The 26946-nt window shown below is 48.3% G+C and overlaps 1 pseudogene; it reads left to right on the plus strand.

The window, feature by feature from the left end:
- The first annotated feature begins 853 nt into the window (after positions 1 to 853).
- Positions 854 to 26946, plus strand: part of LOC124788574 — a 35715-nt pseudogene continuing 9622 nt past the window's right edge.

The following is a 26946-nucleotide window of genomic DNA, read 5'->3' on the forward strand; positions in this document are numbered from 1 at the left end:
ACAGCATATACCGTCCTTTGTTTTTGTTGCTGGTTATCGGGCCTTTATCACTTGTAGCGGCCAACCGGCGACCTGTTCTTTTTCTAATGGTACTGGACATTTTCGACAGGACTGTCCCAAACGTAGTCACTCAGTGCCATTACCACGCACAGACGATCAGGACGAGGTGACGTCGGCGGCAGTCGCGCTTGGCGCCTCCCCCGCACGTGCGAGTTGTGTGTCTGACCCTGAGATTGCGACCGAAGCCGTTGCCATGGACGTTACACCTTCCGTTCCTCTTTCTGATAGCTCCCCGGCGTTGCCAGTGATTTCTCTGCCTGCGAGTGTAGAGGCCCCGCTGCCTGATCGAATTGAGCCACCGATAGTGTCTGAACCCGCACCGGCAGCTGCAACGCTGTCCGTACCGGAACCCGTTCCAGGGGCTGCTCCCTCTGTTGTGCCTGTGTCTGCTGCTGCTACCGTTGTTGTCGACCGTCAGGAGAGTAATGACGTCCCCGCGGAACCTAAACCGCGCCGGGAAAGGCCAACTGAGAGGGCTGACAACGCTACCCGCTTTCGAAGCGCTAGTAGTTCGGGTGTTTCTTCTCGTAAAGGGCGAACGCCGTCCCCGGTGGTGACTTGCGTCCCACCCTCCAAGTCCACCTCTAAACAGAAGAAACTGCAACGGGCCTCGCAGCGCACGGTTGTTGACTCGCGACAGGCATCGGCTTCCGATCGCCGTCGGCAGAGGACTGCCGCTTACAGTCAACCTGAGGCATCGGTGAGTTCCGTGGGGTCTAAGCGGGAGGAGAAAGTTTGTCAGCTCAAGGTTTTACTCACTCAAACGGACCCTGTCGTGGCAAGCGTTACGGCAATGGGCGTTACTTCGAGCGTGTCACCTGCACAATTGGCGGGTAAACGTAAATCGGACGACTCACATTGCCGTCGCATCCGGCCGCACTCGCAGGATTCTGGATCTGATTCTCCCGCCGACGCTGGACCTGCCACGGCCGCTCCTTCGGGTGCCGCTCTTCGTATGGACACGGAGGTGATTCATTCCCCCCCCCCCCCCCTTTTCGAACGCAAAATGTGACTGGGCGACGGACGTGGAGGTGGATGATCGAACTGGCACCGGTACGTAAAGTGAATTTGCTAATTGCTTGGCGGAGTGAATGCATCCATCGTTGTCTAAGTCTAAAATTGTGTTTTGTGGCGTTTCCTTGTCTGTGGAAAGTGAAACCGGTCTGTTGCACGTTTTAATCGTTACTGTCTCACGCAAGTGTAGTTGTAGCAGCGCCTCTCTACCCGTCGTCGTGTACTATTTGTTGTGTATTTTAAACGAGCCTGGCACTTTAAACGTGTCTGGTGTCAGCCATTCGTCGGAGGCACATTTTAGTCGTTCTTGCCGCTAACTTGGATCGTTACGAAAGCACAAGTGCTTTCCCATTTGTGCACATTTCTTTAATGTTGTTGTGTAATTTACCTGTGTATGGGGTCTGACATGCGTTGGTTGTGTGTTTTCTCCGTTACTCTCAACACCATGCGCTGTCTTAACGGCGCATGTGCCGCTCTTGTGGACAATTTTATTTTCCTGCGTATGATGTGTGCCATCCGTTGCAGACACATTTCCACTATGACTCCCAACAACCTGAATAGTCTTGGCGGCGCATGTGCATGCAGTTTTGTGCGAATATATTTATTGGCCTTTGAGTATGTCTGGTGTATGTTGTCCGTCGGCGCAACATTTCGCCGTTTGTGTTGACAACATGTATGCTGTTTGTGGCGCTGATGCCTCCACCGTTGTGCACGCTTATTTAGTTCTTATTTATTTTTATTATTATTTATTGTAGTTGACTGTGTATGGTGTGTGCCACCCGTCGGAGGCAAAGTCTCACCGTTCATACCGACGAACTGCGTGGAATAGTGTTGGCGGCGCACATGCAATTTTTTTCTGTACATTTCTTTTACGATTTTACCTACGTATCCTGTCTATGCCTGTTGGGGGATTACTTTTACAGTTGCTGTCGACTGCATGCGTCGTTTGGCTGCGCACATGACCTTTCGTTGTGCCGCTTTGTGACCTGTGACTTATATTTGTGTACGGCGTCGGCGGTTTGTTTTTTACCGCTCCTGTCGATCGACTGCGTCGTCCTCGCTGTGCCGGGGCACCTCTTCTTGTATGTGCTTATTGTATGTGCTTAATTGTTAGTTTTTTAACCGTGTCTGGTGTTTGGTAGCCTGCGGTGGATCATTTTCGCCGTTCATGTTAACATGTTTGCGTTGTTTCGGCGGCGCCGTTGTGACCGTTATTGTGGAAATTTTGTTTTTATTCTGTGTATGGTATCTGCCACCCGTCGGTATGCCATTTTCGCCGATCTTGTCCACAATACGCGCCATCTTAGCAGCACTACTGCCTCGCTTCTTGTGTACAAAGCATTTGTTGTTCTTTGCCTTGTGTATGGTTCCTGACACTCGTCGGTGGCACATTCTTACCGTTAATGTCAACAAAACGCGTAGTCCGCATAAGGTCTATGCTTTAAAAACTCTTATGTGAAACCCGTTGCCATGTCGCCTTTTTGCAAGAAGTGACACGTGAGGCTCTGCTGCTTCTAACCGATTTGAGTGCCTACGTTATTGTGGATAATGTGGTGTCCGACGATGTCACCGGCACTGCTATTTTAGTACGCCCCGGGCTCACTGTCACGAATATTGAGTGTCTACCTACTGGCCACGCTATTGCGTGCACTATTGAAGGCATTGTGTTTGTTAATGTTTATGCTCCTTCCGGCAGCGACTACGCGGCGCGGCGGCTCTCTTATGGTCAGGAGCTGTGTGAGGAATTCCGCTCATTTAATCTTAGGCGGTGATTTTAATGCGGTCCCCGATGATCGCGACCAGGAGCCGCGCCCCAACAAGTGTCAGGAACTCCGCACGCTCCTGACAAGTTTTAACCTCAAGGACACGTGGCGAATGCTCCACCCGGTTGAAACTCAATATGCCTATTTTTAGGCAACGGGACACAGCCGGCTCGATCGGATTTGTGTGTCGTCGTCACTAGCAGCTCCAGTGACTAGATCTGAGATCAGGCCAGTTATTTTTTCAGATCACTGCAGTTATTTTTGTGAACTTTTTCTTCCACTTTCTAGGCCTTACTATCGTAAAAATCTATGGAAGTTTAACTGCAGCCTGCTCGCCGACTCCCATTTTAAGCAGTCCTTTACTTATATGTGGCAGAAACTTTTGCAGACTAAACCCGGTGCCAGTAGTGTCGTCGAGTGGTGGGCTGGCGCTGCCAAACCAGCAGTCCGGACCTTTTCAATTAATTTTAGCCGCGAAGCAGCGCATTGGCGTTGCTCGGCGTCACAATTTTATCAAAGCTGTTTGAAGGAATTCGTTAGACAGGTCACGGCCCAGCCGCATCTTCTTCCCATTTTCGAACAATTTAAGGCCCAACTTTTGAACGATCAGCAGCGGAAAAGTAGAGGGCCGGTTACACAGAGCCAGCCTGTGGGTGCCGTGGACGGGGAGCCGCTCTCTGTCTATCATCTCAACAGAGAGCGGAAGATGCGCGAAAGATTGGCCTTTGATGCGCGGATCACTCGGGATGGTACGAAGACTTCCGACGGGGTGACGATGGAAATTCACGCACATTTTGAGTCTCTCTTTCAAGATGTTGCTGTCGATCCCACTGCGCTGCGTCGTCTTTTACAAGGTATTCCTCATGTTTTAAGTCGCACAGACCTTGTTAATATCAATGATGCTTTTACGTCCGACGACTTTGATACAGCTGTCAAGCGAAGTCGTAGGGGGAAATCTCCCGGAATGGACGGCATCTCCGCTGGATTTTATTTGCAGTTTTTTAACCTTTTAAGCGGTACTTCAACTGCTATCGCCAATGAAATTCTTAATGGCAATCCTCTACCACCGGAATTTGCAGTGGGATGCATAACGCTCATTCCGAAATCAAATGCGATGCCGAATGTACATACTGTTCGACCGATCACTTCGTTGAACGCAGATTATAAGATCATGGAGAGGTGCGTCGCGCAGATACTGAGGCAAGTCCTGCCGCACGTTATCAGTGAACTTCAGACGTGTGCTGTGCGTGAAAGGAATATTTTTAATGCCGTTCTGGCGTATAGGGACTGTATCAGTTTTGTACAAAGCAACAGGATTCGGTCGATTTCCAGAACGTGTTTGAGAGGGTTGGTCATGCCTATTTACGGCGTGTGATGGTTGCAGTGGGATTTGGCCATAAGTTTACACACATGGTTCAGAGTTTTTTGCCACATGCCACGTCATCAACGGCTCCCTCAGTCCACCTATACGTCTTACTCGCTCTGTCAGACAAGGTTGCCCGTTATCTATGACACTTTACGCTTTCGCGCTCGACCCGCTGCTGCGGTATATCTGCCAGGAGTGTCCGGGGATCCGGCTCGGGGAAGATCGTCTTACTTGCCGGGCTTATGCTGACGATCTTTGAGTGTTCTTGGGTCGGGCGGCAGATATCGATAACCTGTGCTCTGTTCTACAGCAATTTGAGAAGGCGACGGGGGCCATTGTGAATGTTCAGAAGACCGTTTTGCTTCCCCTTACTCCTCGGATGAGCCATGTGCGTCGCAATTGGTTCGGTGTCGTGCAGCAGCACAAAGTCCTGGATGTCATTTTATCTGATAATCCTCAGCGCATGGAGGCTCTCAATTGGCGTCCCACCTTACACAAAATTAGGGCGGTTGTAAAAATTCATGCGGCCCGGCATTTTGCGCTTTACGATAAGGTGAAACTTATAAATACTACTATTTTAGCTAAAGCGTGGTATTTAGCTCTAGTTCTCCAGGTATGTAAGCTACTTGACCGCGCTATTAAACAGGCCGTCTACTGGCTCCCGTGGAAAGGTGACTTTTTTTAAAATTTCCTTGGCCACCTGCACCTTAAATCCAGCCGATCGGGGACTCCACCAAATGCGTAGCGCTCCCCCGCAAACGGACTACGGCCTTGTTAGAGAAGGGAACGAGCAGTGCCACGGTTATGTTGTTCGATCAATATCGCCCAAATTCCGTGGTTGGCCCGGTCTCTGTCAGTCACATACCCTTTTCGCTGAATTACGTGCGGCGTTTATAGTGGCTCCAGAGGAGGCAGTGTCGGCGACATTATTCGTGCTCTGCGGGGATCACCGGCCAATAACAAGTGGGAGTACCGAATGCCACACAATGACTTTCGAACAGTTTGGAGGAACATCGCCACACCCGTCCTTCGTTCCTGCAAATGTTAGAGCGACGTGGTATAAAGTCGCGAAAGTTGATAACTTTCACCTTAGGAGAAAGAGAGTGCCGCTGGGCCATGGGGTGGGAAGTACAACTAAATTATAAAAGGACTGGGAACGCCTAGCAAGGGAAGGTGACAAGCATCGGGACATGGACGTAGAACAGAGAGCGGAGGAACTGGTGAGTGCAGTGACTAGAGCGGTGAGGGCAGCTGTACCGACTAGGAGGGCCATGGCGGCCTCTCCGTCACCATGGTCTGCCGAACTAGGAGAACTGCGTCAATCTGTCAGAAGGCTGAGGAGGCACTACCGGCGCAGTGTCGTCTGGCAGGAACGACAAAGGTGGCAGTTGCTATATAGGGAGGAAAAGCAGAGGTTCCAAAAGGAACTGCGCGAAATAAGGACGGGAAGCTGGGAAATCTTCGTGCTAAACCAGCTAGTCACGGATCCATGGGGGCTTCCCTATAAGCTGGTAAGAGAAAAAATCCGCTCTCCTCTGGAGCTGTCAACAGTCAGGCACGGAGACAGGATGACTGAGTCTTGGCAGGAGACTGCGGAGGTCCTTCTCCGGTCCCTGCTGCCTGACGACATTGCGTATGGGGAGACTGAATGACAGAAGCAACTGAGACACGAAGATCAAGAAGAATACAATAATGAGACGGCCGTCTACCCCTTCTCTGAGGAGGAAGTAGCAGCCCATATAAGATCGTTGCAAAGAGGAAAAGCACCTGGGCCAGACGGCATTGTGACGGAGTTGCAGTTCCCGGCGCCCCAGCTGACTGCGCCACTTACTCATCTTTACAATGAATGCCTTAGGCAAAGAAAGTTTCCGAAGAAATGGAAAACGGCAAACGTAGTTATAATAAAGAAAGGGCCAAACAAGGACCCCGTGGAAGTGAAGTCATACAGGCCGATTTGCCTGCTGGATCTATTCGGAAAGATACTGGAGGAACTGCTAGCTGACAGATTGGCGGTACACCGAGTGTTGTGCGGGATGAGCAGCAGTCAGTTCGGCTTCAGGCCGGGGCGGTCGGCATCTGATGTTATCGCTCTGGCGGCTGAGGTCTGTGGCTCGACCCCACACAAATACGTAGTTGGTATCATGGTGGATATCAGTGGCGCCTTCGATAACCTGTGGTGGCCTTCGCTCTTCTCCTGCTTGCGGGAGAAAGAGTGTCCAGGGCCGCTATACGGTTGCCTGAGGAGCTATTGTAAGGATCGGGAGGTCTGGCTATCATCCCCTAGCCTAAGAATTGGAAAAATAATCACCAAAGGATGTCCCAAAGGATCCGTTTTAGGGCCCCTCTTCTGGGACATCCACATGGAGCCACTATTAGACAGGTTACAACAAAGTGATGAGGTGCTAGAGGTGATAGCCAACGCGGATGACCACCTCCTGTTGGTCGGCGTCCGTAGCCGAGGAGACATTGAACCAAAGATAGAGACAGCCATAGACAAACTCCAACAGTGGTGCCATACGACTAAAATGACGATATAGCCCAGCAAAACCACATACCTGTTGCTAAAATGACATATCATCAGAAATCAGACTGTCAGAATTGACGGCTCACCAGTTCTCCGGCGACGTGAGACACGCTATCTAGGGGTTGTCATTGATGAGAGGTGGAACTTCGGGAAACACATTGATACCGTAACCTAGAGAGCTCTCCAGATATTAAACAACCTCATCTCAATGGGTCATAAAAGATTCCATCTCCCGCCACACCTCATTAAACTTTACCATAATAGCATCCTAACTTCAGTAGTGGGTTATGGCTCGGGAGTCTGGGCGCACAGGCTCACGAGGGTTGTGCCCGCCATGGCAGTGAGAAGGGTCCACAGAAGCATGATATTAAGATCTGTGGGGGCCTACAGAACATCTCCAGGGGAGCGCCCTATTAGTCATAATGGGGCTCTGCCTTCTGGACATAAAAATAACAAGCGGCTTGGTACTGGGCCAAAAAGGGAAATTATGGGAAGATTGCAGATATCATGGGTATTAGGGTGGGGGATAAAAGGGAAATAAGGGAAAGAGGGGAGGAACTCTGGCAGGAGTTTTGGGAGGTAGAAGAGGCTGGACGCAGAACTTTCCAGTTCATACCTGATGTAAGGGAACGCTTGGAACTGAAATACTTTGAGCCCACACGAGGACTGATCCATTTTATCACTGGCCATGGACCCTACCCGACATACTTATGTCGATTTGGGAATAGGGCTAAACCAGCGTGTGACTGGCGATCCGGAGGGTACATCTGAACATGTAGTTTACGAATGCCCCCTCTTCAATGATGTTGCGAACACACTACGAGACAGACTACCAAACTATGACACATAACTACTTAGACGAGGGGAAACTTTTCAGACCTTAAACACTGGCTAACGAGGTATCACGAAGAGTTTCAACTGAATGTTTAAGGAAGATAAACTAAATAACCAAGACAACAACCACCGATTGCTCCATAGCCCTATTCCCATGCCGCCTGTGCGTGGACTGGCCGACTTTTCATCTTAGTTGGAATCCGCCACGCGCAGGATTAGGAGGAGTAGGGATCAACACCACCGATAATGACACGCACCTGAAATGACGTAGGATAAGTTAGTTAGTTAGTAGGACTTAGTTTTAGGGAATTACGTTAGGAACTGCCCAGTGCCAGGGGCACGCTCTTCGGGATTAGCTCGAAGAGCAAAGCAATTTAAAAGTAGGTTTATATCTTTCACTGGCACACATGTGACGCTAATTAGGAATTAGATATAAACTGTAGATATTAGAAATTAGATGCCCATTGTATGTTAAAATCATCTGTAGCTCACTCAAAAACTGAAACTAGCTGAGAACTAAGTATAAATGTGTAAGTATTATGACCCACTAATGAAATAAGGAAGTGAGTTAACTTTGTATAATTATAATGGTTTGTTAATAAAGAAATTTTTTTAAAAAAAAGTCGTGAAACGTACGGTTCCTGCAAATGCTGAACTCCACTCTATTCATCTGAGCCCGTCCGCCACCTGCGGAGAGTGCCATGACGGGGATACCATTGAACATCGCTTCGTGTGCCGTCGGTTCCGTGCTGTGTGGGACACTGCTCTGTATATGGTGCGCCTCGTCAACAGGGTGTCTCCGGTGCAGGTGACAGTGGCAGATGCAATCGTACCCCAGTGTAAGGTATTTCCGACCACCAAACGCGATGCCACCATTTGGATACTCGGACATGCAATTTATTCTCCATTTTTCCTCAATCTGACGGATCGTCTGGACTTCCTCACATATTTATGGACTGAACATGGCAAGTACCGTGTTCGTACAGACTATGCTATGACCTTTGCTAATTTTTTGCATATCGCCTTGGCGCATGCTTTTGCTCATTTACGGATGTAGACTTAATTTATTTTACACTATCCTGCTTAATACTATGACGTGATACTGGAAGAATTCGTCTTGCAATGAATGTATTATCAGTACAAGACACGAAAGGGACAACGTAAACGTAAACGGGAGACATTTTTCCCTTTGGAATTGCCTACGTACATGGAATTACATGAGGATTTTTTGTTTTACCTATTTGTTTCCAATCTGCCATGTACTGGATTGGGATCGTGATGCCGACGAGAGGCGTTGCATGAAAGTGATCCTTTTCTTTGCGGACATTCACTTGTATGTATTGATTTCACATTGATCAGGATTCCTGCTGTGTTATTCCTTATTGAATTGCATTACTTTTCATTTTTTCTCGTTTATTCGGATTGATCACCGCTACACTTTTCTAAACGGTGTGCGTCAGTTCTCCATACCTGAATGGCATTTTTATTTGTGTGCTGATTGGACCTTTTTTTTATAGCAGTCAATCAAAAGCAGTGTGCAGTTTTGCTACAACCACGTTTACCTGCCGCTTTTTCTTTAAGTGTAAGCTCTTTGGACTCGTGTATGTATATGTTACGCGGCGCTTCGGCTGCCAGGTACCGCTATGAAACTTTAGTGGTTACGACATAGCCCAGGTTAGAATCCTGGCCACGGCGCGAAAACGTGTCTTGACGCTATCTCTCTCACTACCACAGCTGGAGCCACTAGAGCGATGCTTCCTTTGAGAGCATGAGAAATGCATGCCACGGCGATTGACGAGATACTTCTTTTTTAAAGTGCTCGTTGTGGTAGAAAAGAAACGGCTTTGCCGTCGTCGTTCCACGGGTAACGTGGCTGAGGGGTCTAAGGCGATGGTTGTAGGCACCAGTCTCTTCGGAGGCGTGGGTTCGATTTCCACCGTTCCAATTTTGACGTCTCGTTTTTGCGCCACTGCAGTGTGTTCCCGTGGGGTAGGACGTAGCTCATACGTCAACCGTGTTGTGTAGGTAGCGTGGCCGAGCGGTCTAAGGCGTGAGTCGCGGCCTGGCCGCCGTGGCGTTCACTCGTGTGCAGCACGCGCTCTTCGCTGCAGTTTATTTACATTTGTGTCCGTGTTCTCCGACTGAGGACATGGATCCTGAAGTTCGTGTAAGTAATCTGAGATTTAATTTCGTTTACGACAAGCCAAGACCGGGAATTAATGACTGACTATTGGTTACATGAGGATCTTTGACTTCGTGATGAGGAGGTAATTTGTATTCAGTACGACTTTCTAGTTAACGAGTTACGTCAAACTTCGTACCGAAGAAGTGTGTCTCCGAATCATGGGTAATACTGATGGCTCTGCCGAGTTCAAGCACAGTAAGGGCGAGGTTAGTAAAGTCTCTATCATATTTGCGGGGTTGGGTTTGCGTAATCTAAAGGTCGATAACCTGCCCTACGAACTTAGTGACCAGCGCCTCCGGGACTCTTTCAGTGTACGGCACTGTTTTCACTATTTCCCGGGACCCCTGGGTCAACAACAGATTCTTCAACGTTGACAATGGCGTTCGGACTGTTCGGATGGAGCTCGCGCAGCATATTCCATCCTTTATTATGGTTGGTGGCTATAGGGGATTAGTAGTGCACGAAGGACAAGCTCGTAAGTGTGCAATCTGCAACTCTGCCGGCCATATACGCTCAGAGTGTCCACGGAGGCGCCCAGTACAAATTACGTCTTTTGTCGGTGAAGGCAGCGGCGTGGCACCTGCGGGGCAGCCATCCGATGCGGCCGTGTTGAATCAAGCGCCCACGCGGCACGCGGCCCATGCGCCGATGACCGTCGCGGAACACGCCCTATTTACGCTGGACGCCGCCGGCCCCAGTGCGGCCGTGCCTGTGCAGGATCCCGCTCCACCCGAACGTTCAGGCCCCTCCGATGCTGTCAGTGACGTTGCAGCTCCGCAGATTCTGGCACCAGAGGAATCGTCTCCTTCTGAGACTGCGACAGCCCCCTATCTCCGAAGTAAGTGAGGGCCCTACAAACGACACGCTCCGTGAGCGTGATGACAGCTCCACTGTCGCCAACCCCACACCCATGGATACCATCTCTTCTCCCGAAAAATCCAAAAAGGCCAAGACAGAAAAGCCTGACAATCATGGCGCACAATCGTCCCCAAGGACCACAAAGATCCGCGTGTCACAGAAGCGGGACACTGAATTACGGGACCAGCTGACACAAAGTAATGAGAGTCACTGAGAAACTGCGGGAAGAGGAAACGACCATACGTCCGGAAAATGTAACTACTACTGATTTCGTCCGTAACTAGCAAGAGGCCATGGACACCGAAATTCCGCCCCCACTCCCGTCACCAGGCGCGGGGGTTCCTGACTGGGTGGATGATGTTGAACCAGGTGGTCACTGATACCTGCTTGTCTGGCTGCTTAAATGAATAAACCACAGACCTACAACATTACAACCGTCAAATTCCAGCGCATTCGAAGTGCCTTAAAGCTACCTGCGCTGCAGGACTTTTTGTATGGATCTCAGGTTGATGTCTCACTCCTCCAGGAGGTTTTAATGAATATAGCCATCCCTGGTTATGCCACAATTACAAAGATCAGTAAGGACGACTTAACTGGAACGGCAATTTTGTACCGAGAGGTGATTCCAGTAACGAAGAAAGTTACTAGCTAACGGAAGGGGAATATCAAGCCGAACCAACGGACTTTTAATTGTCATTGTGTATGCGCCCTCTAGTAGCGGCCACCGCCAGCAACGTGGCAATTTGTTTCCGGACGGATGTACCTGAATTAATCGGCCTCCATATTGACAACATTCTCCTCGCAGGGGATTTCAATTGTACAGTTCAGATTCCTAATACCAACATTTGCGAGGAACTTAGGCGTCTCGTTGATCGTCTTCAGCTCCGTGATGCGTGGGAGAAACTCCACGGCGAACAGGTGGCCTTGACTCATGTAACCCACTGCTCGGCGAGCCGCATTGATCGAATTTACGTTTCGCGCAACTTCCAAGAGGCAGTCGTAAATGACGATATAGCCCCAATCAGCATCTCCAACCACTGTGCCTACCACATCTATGTGCAGTACCTACGATCTACGTTCTTCCGGGGCAAAGGCTACTGGAAACTCAATGTCAGTCTATTGCGAGATGAGGAGCTTGACGTGGAGGTAGCGCGAGCCTGGCAGCAGGCTCTCCGGACTCGAACCCGATACCGCACAACGCTGGACTTGTGGCTTCAGGTTGCTAAGCCGAGACTAAGATCCACGATTATCTCCTATGCCCGGCAAAAAGAGTTTTGGCGCAAGCAAGCAATTTAAACCTATTTCCAAGGCTTACGGGAACTGTACAATGACGCTAGTCTCCTCAACCATGAAACTGCACGCAATATCAAAAGGTGTAAGTCGCGAATCACGGCCCTTCAGAGGAGGAAAATGGACGGCTACATAGTCCACACACGGCGTCAGAACGTTGCGCCTGGAGAAACTACATCCCTCTATCACTTCCTTCGGACATTCGAGCAACTGGAGGGCACAAACTCACCAGCACCCGCGACGTACTCAAACACGCCCATGAGCGTTTTAGTGACCTTTACCAGAAGCAGCCTATAAATGTACAAGCTTGTGCTGCGCTTGTTCGTCATCTACGCAACCAACTTACGCAGGAGGATGTAGAACACCTGGTCTCTCCCTTTGATAAGGAGGACATCCACGATGCCGTTCTTGCAACAGCGGCAAAGAAGACACCAGGTCCAGACTGAGTTCTATAAACATTATTGGGAACTTCTCGGAGACACATTACTCGCCACTGCCAACGAACTTCCCCTGGCAGGCGATATATCCATAGATTTTGAAGAAGGCATCATTGTCCTTGTACCGAAAAAGGGTCATCGCCGGCGTTTGGCCAAAATGCGCCCAATCACGTTACTCAACGCCGATTTCAAGGTCATGACACGAGCTGTCAAAACACGCATGCGGAAGGTCTTAGGCACGATTCTAGGGAACCATCTGCATAGTGCTATTCCAGGGAGGAGCATCATGAACGCCGCCTGTACCCTGCGAGACGCTATTACCACCTATGCAGAGTCCAACAGATCCGCTGCTCTTCTGTTTTTGGACTTTTATCAAGTCATGACTACTTACACATGGTACTGCAGGAGACAGGGTTTGGCTTTCGGTTTCTGAATACCATCCGACAGGTCACTACAAATGCAATGTCGCGCGTTCTGATCAATGGTCACTTAAGCGAGCCCGTAATAATTGAGCGATCCATCAGGCAGGGGTGCCCCTACGCCTTCGCTGTAGGAATCCTTTTGGCCAGTATCACTGAGATAACGTCAGGGCTGGTGATCGGTAGTATTAGGCACCGATGTATTGCTTTGCAGACGATCTCTGCGTTGGGGTCTCTTCACCCGCCGATATAATGGTAATTTCCCATGCCATGCAGGAATTCGTTATGTCCACAGGAGCCAAACTGAATGAGAGGAAAGCAGTCCTTTTCCAAATCGGCAGAGGTATCCGCAATGTCGACAACCTGGATTGGTGCAGCGCCAGCAGCAGTCTTTAGTCACTGGGTATTCACCTGGACACAAATCCTGCTAGAATGTTCACCAGGAAATGGAAAGACATGCTGCACCTCTTAAATTGTACACGGACAGAGAACTAAATCTACTACAGGAAGTCCAAATCATCAGTCTAACAATTGCCAGTAAATTTAGCTACCTGGCGCCGATTCTTCCGGCGCCACCCCGAACAGCTTTCAGAGGGTGCTTTGCTGGTTTGTGATGCGGAACAACATTTTTGAGGTCACCTTTGAGACTTTGGTTTTACCACTTACAAAGGGAGGCCTTAACTTGATTGATGCAAGAGTCCAAAGTAGGGTTCTGCTGATCAATCTATGTAGGAAGACAGCGAGGCTTCTCCGGACAACACTGCCAGGAGTCTCCTGGGCAGATGGGGGCCATGTCATCTCGCCCCCCCCCCCCCCCCCCCCCTTGGATGTATCGACCATTCCGCCGTTATTTAACGACGTGCGACAGTACTTCCTGGACTTCAGCTACGTTTGTAAGGATCGTCCATCGCACTCCAGATCTTCCAGCATAATGAACAAGGTAGTTTATATTCTCCTAATGAATTCGACCAAACGAAACTCAGTGGAACAGAAATGGCCAAATTACAGCTGGAACATTATTCGGCGAAATATATTCAGTGACGTCCTCCCTAGTGCCGTCAAATCCATCTGGTACATGGTGGTCAACGATAAGATTCCCACCAACGACAAGCTGCACAGAATCCATCATGCCTATTCCCCAGCCTGTACTGTTTGTGCACTAGTGGATACACTGATTCATGGACTGAATTGTGGAAGGCTAAAGAGATTACCGACCTATGTAAGAGGTTGGCTATTATTGACCGAACACCTGCAAGACATATCGACAAGATTGAACTTTTGTGGCCACAGGAGCTAAGCTACCCCCCATCGAAGAATAACGCAGCTCTCGGGCTGATAGGACACACACTCGGCTACGTCACCCAACATCGTACGGCCCCTTATGAGGACTACTGTTCTTACATAGGAAACGAAAATTATACCATCAAACCCAAGAAGACCTACACCCCTTCATTTCGAAATATGTTGGACATTATGATTGCAAAGTCCTGAACAGTATATAACGAATCAACGAATTCCAGTAAGCTCCGAACGAACGGACACGCGAAGAGTCTTTTTTTCTTTGTGGCAGTGGCACGAACATTCCTCTACTTCAACTTGTTTTAGCGGGAGAGTTATTTACTTTCGGTTTAATTTTCATTTTGTTCAATTATTTTCCTTTTTCAATTCCACTGCTTCATGAACGTTCTTTTTACTTCTAGAAGAGTTACTCTGATTTCTTTCCTCAAGATGATACTGCTGTAAATAGTAGCTACCGGCTTGCTTATGATAAAATACAGATTCCTCTGTGTGCGGAAGAGCACTTTTCTTTGATACATTTGATATAGCATTGAAGCTTGCCGACGAAGGCACGTTATGGTGAGTGCAAGGAATGGGCTGTAAGAGGAGATGGGAGGCCCACAAAAAATGAAAAAGAAAATAAAAAATATAAAGTGGCTTTGATACCTGGCTGTCACCCAGGAGGCCCGGGTTCGATTCCCGGTACCGGAAGTTCATTTTGTTGCTCCTCTTAGGAGACAAAAATAAAAGGAAAAAGGTCTAAGGCGCTGGTTGTAGGCACCAGTCTCTTCGGAGGCGTGGGCTCGTGCACATCGCGCGCTCGCTGCGGCGTGTCGGGCGGCGGTTGCTTCGCGGCGCGGTTTTCATCTGTGGTGTATTCTTTAACGGAGTGAGAACTATGGATCACGCTGATTCAGAGATCGTCAAAATGACATTCAGTGCGCCTTTGATCGATCAGTAAATCGGCCGTCCGCCTTCGAAATTCATAAATGGCTTCGCGAGGATTTGAAATTAACGGACAGTGACGTTTTTGGTTTACAACTGGATTCCTTTTTGAACTCTTTTTTTTTTAAGTTGCCAACTCCCTATATGTGTGACTCTCTTGTAATAGCCAATGACGGTGTGCGACAATTTAAGCACTTTGATGGCAGGATTAGTGACGTAGTGTTGTCAAATGCCGGTTTTGGTATACGAACTGTGCGTGTTTTCAATTTACCTTTTGAAATGAGGACCGGAGCGATTTCCAGTTCTTTGACGCCTTATGGTACTGTGTTGTCGGTGCCAAAGGAAAAATGGTCAGCTGCTTATCTTTTTCAAGTGGATAACGGTATCCGAAGTGTAAAAATGATAGTGAAGAAACATATTCCTTCTTTTGTTTCTATTAAAGGACAACGCGCTTTCATAACGTACAGCAGTAAGCCGCAGACGTGTTTTTTTGTAATAGTACTGGTCATTTCCGACAGGACTGTCCCGCGCGTAGGTGGCAAGTACACCTGCCACGGGGCAGAAATCAAGACGAGATGAGTGGGCCGCAGTCGCCATTGGGTCCACCCCCTGCGATGCGCGACGCGCTGAGGACACGGCCGTAACGGCGGACGCTTCTGAAATGAACACCTCACCCTCTTTGCCAATAAATAGCGTTGTATCGGAAGTGACTGTCAGTTCTCCTTCGGAAAATGTGACTGCGTCGCAGGACGTTTCCGTGAGTGCGCAAGAGACAGTTCCAGAAGTCGTTCCGGAACGCGTGCCATGAACAGAGTCCAGCCTACTCCAGGAAGCTGCGATACATACGGCTTCATTGTCTGTTCTGGACGTTGTTACGCCAAAAGTATTAGAATCCGCTACAGTAGCAGGGTCTGTTCAAGTATCGGACTCGGTCGTGGAAGGGTTGACGCTGTCACGATCAGAACCCGCCCCCGTGTCCGCCCCACGTGCTGCGTCCGCGAGTGTGGCTACTTCCGACCATGTTGCTGGCCACAGACAACGAGAATTTTTCGTTTCAAGAGGACCCCAAACCGTGACGCGAGAGGAATCCTGACGGAAATAGCAACCCTCTGTGTTTGTGCTGTGCCATTACTTCTGGTCGGATGTAATCTCGTTCCTTTTCCGGACGGGTCCGTCGGGCCGTCGTGCCTTCCAAGTCCCAACCGACACAGCAAGGTTTGCAGCGGACCACGTAACGTGTTGACGTTGCTTCCCCGCCGGCGTCGACGTCGGGCCGCGCCCAGCAACGACACGTTTCTCACAGTCGGCCCGCAAAGAAAACCGCTCCCGCCGACAGTAAGCATGACGTGGCTGTTCGCCGGCTTAAAGACATTTTGAGCACGCAGGGTCCGGAAACGGACGTTGATTTGGCCATGGACATGACCTGTAATGTGCCAGCTGCTCAAATGCCTGTCAAACGGAAATCTGACGACCCACACCCTCGACGCACTCTTAGGTCGGTGCGTGTCCCTGGGTTGACCCCTTCCTCAGCTTCCTCCGCCACGACGGCGTCCATATCTCCAAAAGACGCACCTATGGAGTTTGAGGGCGTGCCCAAGCACACTCCTCCCCGTGACCGGCTGGATTGGTCGGAGGATGTGGAGGAAAAGGTTGACGGGACTCAACCCCGTGCATATACTGTCCACTCTGTTTCTACGTGGTGCGGCACACAAACTAACTGGTGCTGCAGGTTTTCCTGTTACGCGTTTATTTTGTGTTTTTTATCTCCGTATGGCGTCTGATCCAATTCAGTGTAATAATGTTACTGTTAATGTAAATAAAATGCGTGGTCAGTTCAAGGTGTCCGCTCTGCACGCTTTTTTTTACGCGCCAGTATTTGTCATCTAGCTTTTTTTGCAAGAGGTTATCGAGACGCCTTGTTTTTTGCTAATTTTACAGATTTCACCGTTATTGATAACTTAGTATCATTGGAAGAAACAGGCACTGTAATTTTAGTCCGTTCTGGTTATGACGTACGAAGTATTGAGTGTTTGCCGATTGGCCGCGCTATTGCGTGTACTGTTAATGGTTTTCTTTTTATCTATGTTTATGCCCCTTATGGTAGCGCACCTGCAAGGAACAGATTTTATGTTCAAGACTCGTGTTATTTTCTTCACCGCAATCAGCACAACTTAGTTGTTGGTGGAGATTTTAATGCTGTTATAGACGACAGGCACCAGGAGCCTAGACCAAATAGATGTCAGGGACTTTCTGTTCTAGTCGATGGTCTCCGGCTCCGTGATACGTGGCTTGTGCTCCATTCTAGCACAACAGAGTTTACTTATTTTACCATACGGGCCACAGTCATATGGACAGGGTGTGTGTGTGTGTGTGTGTGTGTGTGTGTGTGTGTGTGTGTGTGTGTGTGTGTGAGAGAGAGAGAGAGAGAGAGAGAGAGAGAGAGAGAGAGAGAGAGATCGCCGCTTGCGAGTAATATTTTAGGGACAGAAGTTCATCCAGTTATTTTTTCTGATCATTGTGGTTATGTATGTCGATTAAGTTTATCCCTTCCTCGTATTCCTTGTTGGAAAACGTTGTGGAAATTTAACTGCAGCCTTTTAAATGATGGACATTTTAACTGAAAGTTTACCGTCATGTGGCACAGGCTCTTGCAGGAGAAGCCTGCTGCACGTAGCACCATTGAGTGGTGGGTGAATGTTGCTGAGCCGGCTATAAGGGCACTTTTAATTAATTTTAGCCGCGAAGCTGCGCATTGGCGACGTGATACAGCGCGCTTTTATCAAAGCTGTCTGGGTGATCTCGCCCAGCGCGCTACAGCCCAGCCCGCTCTTCTTCCTGCTGTCAAGCTGTTTAAGGCGAAACTTTTCCACGAGCTGCGGCAGAGAAGTGACGGTCCGGCTTTTCGAAGTCAGCCGGTGGATGTCGTGGACGGGCAGGTATTATCTGTGTACCACCTGAACAGGGAGAGAAGGCGGCGCTTGAAGTTACGCATTGATACTTGGGTCACACGCGATCGCACATAAAGCTCTGACGCGGGCCAAATCGAACGGGAAATTTATGCGCACTTTTTGTCTCTTATCAACGATGTCGCTGTGGTTCCTGGCGCTATGCGGTGGCCCCTGCAACGGACGCCAAATTTTTTGAGCCGTACCGATACAGCTCATCTTAACGAAACGTTCACCCTTGAGGAACTAAGGGGGGCTGTTAACGGTGGTCTGCTGGGAAAATCTCCCGGTGTGGACGGGATACCGGTAGAATTTTATCTCAAGTTTTTTAATGTCCTCAGCGATACTCTACTTGCGGTTGCCAACGACATTCAAAACGGCATCGCTATACCGGCAGAATTTGAAGAGGGCTGTATCGCCCTCGTTCCAAAAACGACTGCTGTGCCAAGCTTTGACAACGTCAGACCTATAACTTTGTTAAACTCTGATTACAAAATTGTGGCACGGTGTGACGCAATTACGATGAAGCAAGTCATGCCGAAAGTTCTCAGTGAAAATCAGACGTGCGCAGTGAGAGACAGAAACATCTTTGATGCTATTTTGGCATATAGAGACTGGATCGGCTATGTCAAAAGCGCCAGGGTGCGGACTGCTGGGATTTTATTGGTAGATTTTCAAAATGCATTTGATCGAATACGTCATTTTTACCTACAGAAAGTCATGATCAGAATGGGTTTCGGGCTGAAATTTACACGACTGATTCAAAATTTTTTGCACAATGCAACGTCACGCGTCATCGTCAATGGCCGCCTCAGCGATATGATCCGAATAGGGTGTTCTGTACGTAAAGGCTACCCTCTATCGATGGGCCTGTATGCCATAGCTTTGGACCCTCTCCTTCGTTCCATTTGCCATGAATGTCGGGGCATCAGAGTGGGTGACGATCGCCTGATCTGCAAAGTCTATGCTGATGACTTGGGGTGTTTATTGAACAGGAGGGCGACATCGATTGGCTGTACAGTATTCTGAAACAGTTTGAGGCAACGACTGGGGCGGTCGTTAGTACTCATAAGGCGGCTCTACTCCCCCTCACGCCGCGCGTGCGCGCTATCCACCGTCACTGTTATTGTATTAAACATCAGTACTAAGTTCTCGGCATTGTCCTGACGGACGAACACCAAAGGATGGCGGCGCTGAACTGGCGCACGACGCTTCATCAGATTCGTGTGCTGGCGAAAATCCACACTGTCAGGAACCTGGCGCTTGGTAAAAAGGAGTTCCTCATAAGCATCTGTATACTTGCCAAAGCGTGGTACTTGGCCCAGATTCTGCCACTGAAGAAAAAACTTGAACGTGCCATCAAACACGCAGTCTACTGGCTGTTGTGGAAAGGCAATATTTTTGAAGTATCCATGGACACGTGCACTCTGAGCGTGACGGATGGGGAGTGGGTGGGGGCTGGGTCTGGTTAATCCCCACGCCAAATGTGCGGTGGTGTTCTTTCGACAGACTACTGCGGTGGTTGAAAAAGGGCCTCGTAGTGTGACGGCGATTCTGTTTGCCAAATATCGCCCACATTCATTCAGTGACTGCTCCAGTTTTTGTTCCTGATATTCCTTATACGTTAAATAATGTGCGCCATTTGCCATTTCTACCTTTACGGTAGTTACGTTGTTAGTAGCGATGTCCGTGGACGCACAGTCAGTGATATCGCAAGAGCTCTTCGCGGGAATCTATCGAAGAATAAGAGGGAACGACGGCTACCGCAGTACGACTGGCATACCGTGTGGAAAATCATTGCATCTAAGGTTGTCCCGGCAGAAATACGTGGACGTGGTACAAATTAGTGAACTGTACTATTTCGACAAACTCAAAATTACAGTCCAACCATCTTCTTCGGTCCAGTGCTTGTGCAATGTGCGCTGAAGAGGACACTCTTGAACGTCGCTTTGTGTGCCGGAGATTCAGCGTTGTCTGGGACACTGCACGTGATACGATACGCTTGATTAACAGAGTGGCTACATATCATGTAACCGCGATATGACGCCATGGTGCCGCAGTGTAAGGCGTACCCTGTAGCCAAACGCAACGCCACGATTTGGACTATTGGACACACCATTCATTCCATGTTTTCTTTCGCATTGACTGATAAACTGGACTTCCTCACTTACCTTCCGAGTGAACATAATACCGAACGCGTCCGTGCAACTTACCATGAGACTTTTTCCAATTTTTTGAATGCTGCTCTGTCTGATGTATTCAACACTAGTTCGAATTATCCTTGATTTTAATTAATTCTTTATACATAGTTTCACTGTACCGTCCATGACGTGAACAGATCGAGACAGGAACGTGACGAAAAAATTGAATTTTTTGTCTACCTAATGCTGTGTATGTGTTGCCCGACGCTATTTACTGTCATGCGCACCATAATCCCTTTCATAGTTTTACTTCATCCTTTCTTTTTTCTTAACCGTCGAGTGGACGACGTTCTATTGGCTTTTTTAGCGGTGGACGCTTTTTAGCTTCGCATTATTTTATTCAGTGGCACCGACTTCCCTAGCAGTATGGTGCTTCGTGTTCTCTTATGCAATTTACTCCTGGTATCTTAATAAAACAAAAGAAGTTGCCAAATGTATGATGATGTGTGTTTCGAAGACAGTAGCAGTCATTACCCGCAAGGGAAACAGCGCAGCAAGGCGCGAACTTCTCTTTCGTTAATTATTGTACAGCATTGCGTGGTGCAACCACAGGATTCATTGGTGCAGTTTGGTCTCATGACTGCTGGCGGCCGGCCAGAGTGGCCGAGCGGTTCTAGGCGCTACAGTCTGGAACCGCGCGACCGCTACGGTCGCAGGTTCGAATCCTGCTTCGGGCATGGATGTGTGTGTGATGTCCTTATGTTAGTTAGGTTTAAGTAGTTCTAAGTCCTGGGGGACTGATGACCTCAGTAGTTAAGTCCCATAGTGCTCAGAGCCATTTGAACCATTTTGATTGCTTACGTTCGTCTCCACGACATGGGTCCGGAATATTGCATTTGTCGGCTGCCTCGTTATACGCTGTGGCCTGGTGGCTGGGATGCCCGGTTCTCGAGTTGGGGACCAGAGTTCCATTCCCGGTACAGAAAGAACACCTTTAGTTTGCTCCTAATCTGCGACTTATCTTCGCAGAAATATACATTAAGTATGAGTCACGGCTACAACTGACAGCGAGAGAGATGCGGCATCTGTCCACTTCTTAACGAGGCACATACGTATAGCCAACAGGCTTTGAGCACAGCTACATATTGCCTGGGAGGTGGTTCGTCTGACACTGCTGTGGCGGGACACAGTGGGCTGAGCGTTGCTGCGTATCGCCACTTGCAATCTCGAGAGCCGCTTTCGTGGGCGCCTCCGTGGTCGTGATCGTCTAGTGGTTAGGACATTGCGTTGCGGCCGCAATAACGCAAGTTCAAATCCTGGTCACGGCAATTTTGAAAGTTTTGCCTTGTTGCCGCTGTAATGAAGATATCGCACCAGTGTTCGAAATCACAATGTTCTCTTCAGTTTTCACTCATGTCCGGCAGGCCACAGTTTGCACTGCCATTCCATTATTAACAGGTAATGCCGCCGGCCCGGAGAGTGGACAGCTGCGTGAGAGGTTAATCTGTAGTCGAGAAGGGCAGTTGTTTAAGATGCGATGGGTGAGCAGCCAGTCGCAGCAGAGGAGGAAGCTGTGGCGTGTACTGTTTCTACAGAAGGTTAAAAACACTGGTGGCTGAAAGTGCCGGTAGGTTTGCCGAGCAGTAGTAGTCGCAAACCTTTATTCTTTGATTCCGATCTCAGTTAAATAATGGATATTGAGAGACAAAGGTTGTTTTGATGAATAATGTAAAGAAAATCCTCTGGATAAATGGTTAGTCAGTGGGGATTTTGAGGACATACAATGTTTCTAGTATGTGGTTGCTAGAAAGAAACTGAAGAAGCAAGGAAAACCCTAATTCCGTTTGAAGTGCTCTGAATTATGTCATTCAGATATCCTTTGAGCATAGACGCAAGGAAAGCGAAGAATTACGGTATTCGAGTCAAATTTATCCAGGAGAGAGATGAGGCAACTATAGAAGGTGTCCGAGTATTCAGTAGAATATAGTGCAAAAAAGGAGCTGTTATCTGGTGGGTGGTACAATCTACTTTACCAAACAAAGAAGCGATAGAAGTGATAGACATTTTATTTAAAGAAACAAGGGAACAAAGAGACATATACGATGGAACCCACAGGGAAATGACTGCCATCAAGTTTTGACCTTTAACCTTATCAAGACAAGCAGTTGCAACGACCCATGTCCAATGTAATATACCCTCTGGGATCACATCTGCTGTTCTCAAAGAGGCGGTGTTTCCAGAGATGGTCACGCCAAATCCAATGCTATATCAACACTTTATACTTCAGGTTAAGCACCTAATTAGCATGCTGCCTGAAGGGAAACTACTACTTCTATCCCACATTCGAATTTTATTAAACAACATCGACCCCAAAATTCGTGTAATGCGAACATCAGCTCTTTCACCATACATGGCTCCAATCAATCACGCTATTATGCATAACAATTTCGTGATGATCAACGTTAATGTTACTAAAGGGTTGTCAAAGTAGTCGAATCTTAGAGCAGTACACCTGTTCACCAAGAATCTAATTCGTGCAGCAAGACTTTGGAATCTTGACATACACTCCTGGAAATTGAAATAAGAACACCGTGAATTCATTGTCCCAGGAAGGGGAAACTTTATTGACACATTCCTGGGGTCAGATACATCACATGATCACACTGACAGAACCACAGGCACATAGACACAGGCAACAGAGCATGCACAATGTCGGCACTAGTACAGTGTATATCCACCTTTCGCAGCAATGCAGGCTGCTATTCTCCCATGGAGACGATCGTAGAGATGCTGGATGTAGTCCTGTGGAATGGCTTGCCATGCCATTTCCACCTGGCGCCTCAGTTGGACCAGCGTTCGTGCTGGACGTGCAGACCGCGTGAGACGACGCTTCATCCAGTCCCAAACATGCTCAATGGGGGACAGATCCGGAGATCTTGCTGGTCAGGGTAGTTGACTTACACCTTCTAGAGCACGTTGGGTGGCACGGGATACATGCGGACGTGCATTGTCCTGTTGGAACAGCAAGTTCCCTTGCCGGTCTAGGAATGGTAGAACGATGGGTTCGATGACGGTTTGGATGTACCGTGCACTATTCAGTGTCCCCTCGACGATCACCAGTGGTGTACGGCCAGTGTAGGAGATCGCTCCCCACACCATGATGCCGGGTGTTGGCCCTGTGTGCCTCGGTCGTATGCAGTCCTGATTGTGGCGCTCACCTGCACGGCGCCAAACACGCATACGACCATCATTGGCACCAAGGCAGAAGCGACTCTCATCGCTGAAGACGACACGTCTCCATTCGTCCCTCCATTCACGCCTGTCGCGACACCACTGGAGGCGGGCTGCACGATGTTGGTGCGTGAGCGGAAGACGGCCTAACGGTGTGCGGGACAGTAGCCCAGCTTCATGGAGACGGTTGCGAATGGTCCTCGCCGATACCCCAGGAGCAACAGTGTCCCTAATTTGCTGGGAAGTGGCGGTGCGGTCCCCTACGGCACTGCGTAGGATCCTACGGTCTTGGCGTGCATCCGTGCGTCGCTGCGGTCCGGTCCCAGGTCGACGGGCACGTGCACCTTCCGCCGACCACTGGCGACAACATCGATGTACTGTGGAGACCTCACGCCCGACGTGTTGAGCAATTCGGCGGTACGTCCACCCGGCCTCCCGCATGCCCACTATACGCCCTCGCTCAAAGTCCGTCAACTGCACATACGGTTCACGTCCACGCTGTCGCGGCATGCTACCAGTGTTAAAGACTGCGATGGAGCTCCGTATGCCACGGCAAACTGGCTGACACTGACGGCGGCGGTGCACAAATGCTGCGCAGCTAGCGCCATTCGACGGCCAACACCGCGGTTCCTGGTGTGTCCGCTGTGCCGTGCGTGTGATCATTGCTTGTACAGCCCTCTCGCAGTGTCCGGAGCAAGTATGGTGGGTCTGACACACCGGTGTCAATGTGTTCTTTTTTCCATTTCCAGGAGTGTATATGATCTTCAAACGATGGTTATCTCTACGAAAATTGAAGTAATTCCTCTGTTGAAAATAGTGGAACACACTGTAGATCATAAATATATCAAATGGCTTCAAGCTGTTGTAGGATACCCTGATAATTTTGAATTTTCACACAAAAACTTGACTCTTTGCATCCAACCCACTGAAATAATCACGGTAACTTACACAAATTTGAGGGGATTAAAATGTGAGGTTTTTGCAACAGACTGTCTTCTTTACTTCAAGTTTTTTGATAGAGTATCTTTTTCACATTTTCCTGACAATGTTCTGAACTTTAAGATTAATTTTACAGACCCTCGTACGATGCTTAATGTCCTTTCACTCATTTGATCTTATATCCTGTGGGAAGGTACAGTAACTAAAGCGAAGACTTTGGGAGAAGCACAATCATGTAGAGAGAGGGACATAAAAAAAAGCATCCTTTCAAATTTCTGGGAATAGAGAGAGAGAGAGAGAGAGAGAGAGAGAGAGAGAGAGAGAGAGAGAGAGAGAGAGAGAGAGATGTTGCTAATTAAGGAGACAACCAAATTACCCCTTACCATAGGAAAACTGGAGCTAGTGGAGAGTGCTGGATATTTCAACACTGTAGAGACGAGGGTGGTACTGGACAAAAACTTAAGTTTTGTTTGAGGAGCTCGGATATACAGTTAAATATTAAGTTGAAGGCAAGGAGGCAGAGATATTACCACCTACCATTGATTGCAGACATACGAGACAACTTTACTGCTACACCTTTGAAAGTATGCCAAGGCAAAGGATCAACTATTTGATGATTCATCGATATGAAGTAAAAGCGAGTGTGAACATAGGAAATTTTCGTTGGAACAACAACTATATGCGTAAGCACTCACCATACCAGTTCCAAAAGATATCAGGATCAGCAAGAGAATTTACCATGATAAATAATTGGCGTAAAGTCTATTGGGCTTTCTTGTATTGTTTCACCTTGTCTGATTCAATGAGTCAATCTCTCACAAATTATAGTTTTAAAGTTTGAAAACTGAGGTTGACCTAATTGGAAGGAAAGGAATATTTAGATGCGAAGAGGAAAAGTGTCAATATAGTTTCAAAAGAACGTTATTGATTCTCCAGAAGCAACTGTTCAACTTAGTTATGTTTTCCAGAATTTCCTAGAGGGGCCTGAGATACATAAATTTGACAGGAACAAAAACCTTTAAATTCTGTAAACAAACTGGAAGAAATGAGAGATAAAATGAAGATCGGGACTCGTGTGAGCACCTTCATTGCAGGAGAGAAGATGGATGTTATCAGGAGCTCTTATTTAAAGAGCCAATCATTTGTCACATTAAATGTTCGAACTGAAGAAGGGCCAAAGGCACACTCTGAAGCAAAGTTAAGCGAGATTTTTGGGAAACGGAAAGAAACTGTAGCTGTCTTGACGCTATCTCTCTATCACAGCTACAGCCACGTGGCGCCGCTATCATACTACGGGAACATTATTTTCTAGTTGTGGAAGAACTAAAGCGACGCTTCCTGTGAGCATGGAAAATGCATGGCACAGCCATTGCCAAGATACTTCCTTTTCAAAGAGCTCGTTGTTGTCTAAAAGGAACGGTTTTGTCGTCGTCGTTCCAAAGGTTACGCGGTCGAGGGGTCTAAGGCGCTGGTTTTAGGCACCTGTCTCTTCGGAAGCGTGGGTTCGAATCCCACCGTTACCCATTTTGACGTCTCGTTTTTGCGCCACTGCAGTGTGTTCACTTGGGGCAGCCGTGTTATATATGTAGCGTGGCCGAGCGGAAATTCAGTCAGTAGCTGTCAACATGTTCGGACACGTCTGCTGCTGCTGCTCCGTGTACGTGATCGCTAACGCCGGTTTCTAGTATTTACTTTTGGTGGTGTTTGTGACTTTATCTGTTTCTAGGAGTCTGATAATGTTTAAGTTTGTTTTCGTCCGTTAAAGCAGCTATGTTTTCGAGGAATGTGTTATTTACCGGTATCTCCTAGTCACTGAAAAATAATGGCTGGAATTGTGCGGAAAAATTCCCTGGTTTTCTCCTTCGAAAAGGAAACTCGTGCAGTGCAACCTACGGCTTGGAAATTCATCCTTGGCTGACCGACGTAATTGGTTTAAGTTGTGATTTAGTACATACGACTCAATTAGATGCCGACCAACACTTTGTCTTCGTAAAAAAATTTAATTCCGTGATTGTTGAGAAGGTGTTGGCGAAGTGGGGTAGCGTAGCTGAATTTGTACACCGAGGTTCAATTCGATAAGCGGATATCACGCACAGAACTGTAAGAATGCTGAATGATCCTTTTGAAGTAGATAATCAGATAATTAAAGAGGCACTTTCGAAATACGGGGAGATCCAGCCCACTGCCAACGAAAGGTTGTCTAAGGTGTACAAATTGCATTGTTTCAATGGAATACGATCCGTAGAAATGGACGGCAGGGTCACTATACCGTCTTATATTTCAATTGCTGGTCATAAAGCGCCTATCGTCTCAGGGCCCGTCCAGACGTCTAATATTTGCAATGAAACGGGTCATTTCCCTCAAGACTGTCCCCGTCGTGTTTATGTCCTTAAAAATAGTCTAACGCAGCGTCAGAGGCTTACGCTTAATAATGTTCTGTCAAACGATAATTAGCCTTTCCCGGCCTGTAATGATGGAGATAGTACTTCTGATGTAACTGCCGTAAATGTCGCTCATTTTCCTCCCTTGAATGCAGTGACGGCTCTCATTTCTTCGACCCACGAATGCGATTTGCTAACTAACGTAAGACCTTTGACACAACTGAAGACTGCTCAGACGATGATACACTACAATCCAACAGTAAACAAAAGCAGTGTGGTGAGGGCGCGGATGAGCACATTCACAGTAAACACGAGGCAGTGACGTCAGCAGCAGAG

Source organism: Schistocerca piceifrons, chromosome 3, assembly GCF_021461385.2.
Source record: "Schistocerca piceifrons isolate TAMUIC-IGC-003096 chromosome 3, iqSchPice1.1, whole genome shotgun sequence".
In the NCBI taxonomy this organism is placed as follows: domain Eukaryota; kingdom Metazoa; phylum Arthropoda; class Insecta; order Orthoptera; family Acrididae; genus Schistocerca; species Schistocerca piceifrons.